Consider the following 7429-nt stretch of genomic DNA (forward strand, 5'->3'; position numbering starts at 1 on the left):
CTCTTGTGACGTGTGTCTAGTTTTGTTGCAACTCAAGAGTCTAAAGCAACCGTTAACTAAATACCGTGGGATTTATTGATTTTAAACTCATTTGAGTCTCTGTCATTCCTGCATACATATTAAATCCGTAGCCTTAATAAATGTCCATTTGTCCTTGATATAGAGGGAAATGGAGGCTATTTCGACAATAAAATATATGGTGGAGGAAGAATGTAATTTTTTCTGGATAAAACTCTTTGGTCTATGATTTTTCTGAGTTTAAAATAACACGAGAATTCACTCCAATAAAAAGTAAACATCACTTTTCTCCAAAAATTTAATTGCAGAAGTATTTACAGGAGATGAGTATCAGCAATACAGAAACCAAGTGAAAGAGGCGTTATCATAGAAGAGTTACGGAGCAAATGGTGAGAACATTTTTCTTACAATCAGCTGAGAGTGAAAAATAGAGTCATGGGAAGAAAAAAAAAAAGGAACTCGAGTAAAGCAATCCTTCAATGTCTTAAAGGAATGACCAATATTCTGATAAGAAGTCATTAACAAGAAGCAAGAAACTGTTGTGATGATGGTGGATAGCACACTGTACATTCTAGTTAGGTATCCTGCATGCTACTAAATAGCATTTATCAAAGGAATCATAAAAGCATGAGAATTACATAAAATAGTATAATTCTAGTGAAGTGTAACTTTGTACAGATGTTGAATATTTGGCACTCAGTTCATCCCCGATGATATGATTTCATATGTATATATTTATATATATATTTATATACTTTTTTTTTTTTAAAACTTTAACTAAACAGCTAATTTCCTGGTTCTAACATTCCTTGAATTTCTACAGGAGGCATTGAATTGAGTCCTTAGGCCACACCTGGGTATTTTGGTAGGTACTATGGAGAATGCGATGTGAACTGTGTCTCTAGACAGGAAGAATGTATACAGAGGAAAGTGGCTTATCTTTCGGAAATAAGAGTTTGAAAGTAGCCTAGGTCTTCCTACTTGTAAGGGGAAATCTTTTTTTAGTACAGCACACCAGTTATAAAGTGGAGTGAGAGAGACATACATGCTGAGCCCTTTAAAAGTGATATGATCATCTTATTAAAATGGTTGGGGCTGGGTCACGGTGGTGGGTCAGGGGATAAATCAAAGAATGAGTAAGTGGCATTCATACGGTATCACAAACCAACTTAGAGCTTCCTTCTCGTGGATTGGCAGACAGAAACCAACATACTCTCTACGGAGACCAGGGTCTACTTGAAAGAGATTAATTTATATTTCAAGAAACTTTGCATAAATCTTTTTTATTTCCTTATTTCCTCTCCTCCATTGAGTACAGGAAAGACTGGACTCACAAGTCTTTCAGGTTCAGAATAAGCACCAATGATGAAGAGTCACGTAAAATCTAAGAAACTAGGGAGGTAAACCTTTGTTACCTTAGTTTGTATATATACAAAATCTTTTAAAAAGTATTTTTGTAGTATGTTACTAACATTTCCTCTGCAAAGAAGTCATCTGTCAAGTGTTTAGATTGAAACTTGGAATACTTTAACGCTGGGTGGAAATGCCAGTGTTAGGACAGCAATTGATAAAATTATAGACATTTTCCAATGCTGCAAGGATGAAAAGATTTTTTTTTTTTTCTTGAAGCATTTCCATGGACCACGTCTGCATTCCCTGAAGTGTGAAATGGAATAGTTACAGAAAGCCGGAACTAGAGGGGTTAGACTCCACAAGCCTCCACAAGCCTCTAGCCATTTTGGTCAGTATGTCTGATTCCATTCTTGGCACTCCCCAGGTGCTCGGTTTTCTGCTTCCAAATTATTTTTTTCTTAAGTTTAGTTTAATATCTCTCCATTTAATCTAAGAGGCAGCTGAGTTTAAGTAATGGTGAAAACATTGCCTAATTCTAGTGGGTACACAGTTCTGGTTCACACAATCATCCTAGAAACACTTGAAATCAAAGGCAGAAGAAAAGGAGAAATGCCTCTGGTAGTTATTTCTCTGTTTCCAAACCGTCATGAAATTTCTCTGTAGTCTGCTGCCTAGATGAGGCTGTATTCCAAGGAAATGTCACTGCATCTGGTATATCCTGATTATTTTTGAGATAGTTACGACCTGCCTTGACCTTTGCAAGCATCTGCAACAATGGGATAAAACTTATCCACACAGTTGGGATGACAGCATTCAAGGACTATGAAATTAAATTGTGGCATGTAATCCTTAACAATAACTTCTACTTTTACCACCTGTGTTTAAAGAGCTCAGAGGACTTTGGAGCCAATACGCCATCAATCCTCACAGTCTATATGTGAGGGAGATAAGGGACGGGAACTATAATCCCTGCTTTATAGACAAAATCGAGACGTGAAGTTAAAATGAATCGCTGGCTGATGTATGAGTAGAAACCCAGGTTGCTTGACTAGCTGGCTAAGATTTCTGGCAACTTTTCCTTAGTTTCTAAAATATTCCGGAGCCATTTGTGCTAAGGAGGACTTAGCCTAAAGGGTAAGAGCTTACTTTTTCCTTTAGTACTTTGTTCACTGCCTGCAATGTTGCGGTTATCGACGTAATAGAAGTGACAGGATGGACCTCTGCTGTGTAGGCACCAGGATCCAGTTTGACCTTGTGCAATGTGTTTTAACGCAGATGGCAAAGGGGTATTAAATGAAGAAAATTTCATTGCTCCAGTGCATAGAAAGATACTAACGAACCAGCTGCTGAGTATATTCTTGATCTGCTAAGCCTGTGGTTTTCATTTTTTTTCCCCTAAGTTTTGTAATCTTGTATTTGATGAGAATGTACAAAGAAGTATAAACAAATATGCAGATAAAAATAAAAGAGAATCTTCAGGAGGTTCCAAGAGAGTATGATTTGAAAACCACTGTCTTGAACGACCTTCTTAGTATGGTAATTTGCAGTGAAAAAAAAATTGGGAGTTGAAGCATTGAGAAAATGATGGTTGAGAAATGAACGCACAATAAAACTATGTAGAAATTAGTAATTTTGGGGCCTTGGTTCTATGCTTGTAGGTAGGAATATTCCAGTTTTCAGAAGTGTGGGCCAAATACTGTATCTAGGAACACTTCCCAAACTAGTACTGTTCCGGGCAACGCTTCCACAATTAGACATTTTGCCTCTTACACGTTTCCTTCTGCCTTCCCCACAAAGATTCATGGAAGTCTCCAATAAACAATAATGCTGATGACTGTGATCTATGACGGTACGGGACAGGGCCATGTTTTGTTCTGTTGTACGTAGGGTTGCTATCAGTCAGAACTGACTTGATGGCACCTAACAACAACAATGGTGATCAACCTAAGCAGACACATATTCCTAAGTCATGGCACCTTGGATTTCTGTCTGTTTGGACAGCGTGGGGGTACCTTTCATAACTCTGAAAAAGGCCGATTGATATTCCTAGTTAAAAAGCAGCTCAAACATCAGTTGTGTATCCCTTAAAATAGTCCACTGGCCTCTAAATCCCCAGGACCATTTGAGGTCTGGCTTGAATCTCATCAAGTTACTGCCGAAGAAAATGACTTTCTGGTGAAGATTTAGCCAGCTTGCCCTCTCCCTATTCTCTACGGAAAGATTCGGCCCAAACCAGAGAACTATTCTAAAGGCAGCATATCCGATAGTCACTACGGTCTCTTTGACCAAATGTCTGCAATATTACTTAACTTTTCAATACAATTCCATTCTGGACTGGGGAGGTTGCTATAGGGACCTAACAAAAACTGTAGAGATGCCTGAATATATAATACTGATTCTTTTAATCAAAGTGATGGAAACAGTAGCTGCTTAACAATATTTAGAAAGGCAAATATCAAGACAGGGCAAATGGAACACTCAGTCCAAAAGAAATGATCAAACCCATGCATTCATGTGCTCCGGAATCGTGTTCTCTTCCAACAGGAAATTTGGCCACTTCCATAGGAGCCAGCAAGGAGGGATTCTCTCCACTTGGTAAGTCACTGATTTAGTGGTGATTTTTTTTTTTTTTTAACAGAGAACCTTAAATGTAGTTTATTTCTAATAATACACTTTTCTAGTTAATACTTGAAGTCTTTAGAATTATCTCAAGTTGAAACTGTAGACAACATTTACTTTTTAAGCAAAAATGTACTGTTCTAGTATCATACAACAGTTCCATTCTTTGTATACCATTCTAGAATGGTTTTAGAAATTTGCTGAGAAAAAAATGATAACAGTTGTCACCGATCATCGTTTTTACATTAAGCACAATGATAACCAATGAAGACATATGAGATGAATTACATTGAAAGCACTCTAGTTAGCAAGTGACATTTTCCTTTTCTGGGCTTTCTTAAACTTTAGAATCCTGTTTATTATACTTGTGTTTTGCTTTTGAAAGTTAACTAAAGTTCAACATGGCAATCTCGAGTTGTTGGCTATGAGGAAAACGATTTCTAAAGTAATCTTGAGCTTCAATAGGTATTAGCTCTATCTTTAGGGAATATAGGTATGTGGTTATGGAGAGCGTGTACTTTGCTTCACAATAACGTTCTCAGAACACTGTGCATTGTTATTTTCAACCATATTCTAGAAACTCAAACTTACGTATAATCTTTTACAAAATTGTATCTTAAATAAGGTGAAACGATCACACCATTGCTCTGTATTATACATCTGCTACAAAGGACTAAGTTAGCTTGATTGACTAACACAAGTATTATAAACAGTTTTATTTTTCTCTGCAATACAGAAACATAGCTTATCTTCTGCGTTTCATAATAGAATGTCACCTGTATGAGAACTGAATATATTGCACTTATTTATGTAAAATGAACAGGTAACATTCCATTGGCTCTACAGGAGCCATCTGTTCAACCATTAAATGATCTTCGAAACACAGTGGCCCGAGCAGGGGTTTATACAGTCACCCACTTCACATCAGTAAACACTCACCCACTTCACATCAGTAGCCACTGTAAAATTTAGTCGTAGGTGTATTTGCTCATTTAGGGATGGTTTAGGCCAAGACTTTTGGGGATTATGAGATAAAAATGAATATATAAAACATCAAAAATTAATCCAAATCCGGGAATACTCTCATTCAAGTCAGGTTTATAGAATCTGGGATCTAAGATAAATAACTATTGTCTAATTTTTATAATCTGTTTTTACATCCTTTCTACAGGTTCAAGGACATTAGATAAAACACACATCAGCTGCCAGTAGATACACATATATGAGTAGGTTGGTGTGCATGTTAGCATCTGACATTTCCTTTAATGAGAGACTAGACACTTTGCTTTTCTGTGGTTATTTCTAAATAGCAGTTCACCTTACAGTCTAAAGTGCCAAAACTTGCCAATATATTTGTTTTTAACATAGTATAGTGAACACAGGAAGAAGCATCATTCTTGTACACTACTCAGGGTCTAACTTTTCAGGTAGAAAAATGCCTTGAACACTCTGGGGAAGTAGAATTCATTTATAGAAGAATACTTCAGGGATTTTTTTTTTGCATTTTTCAAGGATATACATTCTTACTGATTTTTGCTTCCAAATATATTTTAAGGCTGTTTGGTAAAATATATACCAGATACGAGGTTCGATGTACAGGGTTTTGTTCTTATAGGGAATTCTTAACTACTCAGCTTTAAAAAAGTAAAACTTTGAAGCTAAACATGCTTTAGCATCAACTGTGCGCCCAATGAGCCCCATGCTGGATGGAATGAGGAATGTGAGGGACAGGAAAAACGGTGTCCTTAAAGAATGCCCCAACTGTGTCAGAACCTCCCTGAATGCTCTTGCTGATGCCCCAGGCTGCAGAGTGAGCTGGGTACATTTTAAAGTGCGAATCAAGGTGAGAGAACAAAGTGCTGCAGGGTAACCGAAAACTGTTCCGCTTACGGCTAAGCACATGGTATTCCTTAAAGCAGGGACACAGAAGACATGGGAGCTTGGTAGAACCATCTGTCTTAAGCTGCCATCCTGCTTTTACCATGGGTAAAAGTGAGAATTCTGAAATTGGGATCAAATGGATAAATTTGATAGGCTCTTCTTTTGCAGACATGTCTGAATAGCAATTCTAACTTTCCAGAAGTGGTGTTGAGATAATGATTACTGCATCAGAATTTAATTATAAAAAAAATGTAAAGCCTTTCAATTAAGTGGTTCCTTTTTTTCTCCAGTGCCAATCAGAGCCATGAAAACGAATTACTTTTATTAAATTCTACAGCTGGAAATCACAATATGTGACCTTTTTTTCTTCACATCTAAAACAAGCAAGAAATAGATTCTTGGCTTATCAATACTGCATAGGACAAAAGAATTCTGGAAAAATGCAAATGTAAACTACATTTCATCTTTACCATTTAAACTAAAATATACTTACCACTCACATTCATATTTCTTAAACTTTTTACAACAGCACAACTGTCAATTTAAACAAGCAAACTTTTTGTTTTTTGTTTTTTTAAGGATACCCTGGAAAGTCAACTGATAGAGCAGTTCGAGAATATATATATATACATATAAAAATCACATGTAACATAAATGGCGAACTTAAAGAACAAAATGTATGTAGTTTTTTTAAGTTATAAAGGAACTAAAAAATGCAATGACTATTTCATAGAAGTAAGGACATTTTTTTCCCCCTTTGTACTCCTGCTACAAAAGAGCTAGCCTTTTTAAGTCTCCAATTTCTTTTCACCCATCACTCCCTTGTATGAGAATTCAGCTTATGTTTTGAATGTTCTGATTCTGTGCTAGACATTTTTAATGAGTTCAGATGTATAATCGCCTGGCTTTTGGAGAAGCATATAGTAGGGAATTTTGGTGGCTGGAGAGATCACTTTTCATCACCATAAGCTTGACAATATAAGCCTAATGTTTTCTATTAGTGACAAATACCAGACATGTAGGCAGATGAATCAACTAGATTCGGGGGAAAAGTAGCCGGAGGTTAAAGGGAGAAACGGGTTCCTTTCTTTCCTGCACTTCAAGTTGTAGCACCTTCCACTTGGGTTATCTAATGCCTCTAGTGAATGGTGAGATGCACCCATTTATAGTTATTTGTTATTCTTATCTCTAAGTTTCACACAATTTATAAAAATATAAATAACAAAATGTAAGTTGGGTTCCATCTCAAGAGGTGTTTCTTGTTGTCCTCTGAGAACAAGGTGGATAAGTTAGGTCTCACCAAGCCTATCCAACATAGCTGATTGTAAGTCAGACCATCAATTTAAAAAAAGAAAAAAGAGAGAAGTCATTCTTGCAATGAGCTCAGCAAACTCAGAGGAAATCAAAAGCATTCCACTGTGTTTATGGTACAAGGAACACAACAGCGAGGGCGTAGTCAGTGGAGAAAATGAGACAAAAATTACCAGGTAGGTGACAAACTGTACAAGCATCTTGTTAAAAAGAAAAAAAAAAAGGTAAAAGTTGCAGCATTCTGTCC

The sequence above is a fragment of the Loxodonta africana genome, chromosome 12, assembly GCF_030014295.1.
Source record: "Loxodonta africana isolate mLoxAfr1 chromosome 12, mLoxAfr1.hap2, whole genome shotgun sequence".
Classification (NCBI taxonomy): domain Eukaryota; kingdom Metazoa; phylum Chordata; class Mammalia; order Proboscidea; family Elephantidae; genus Loxodonta; species Loxodonta africana.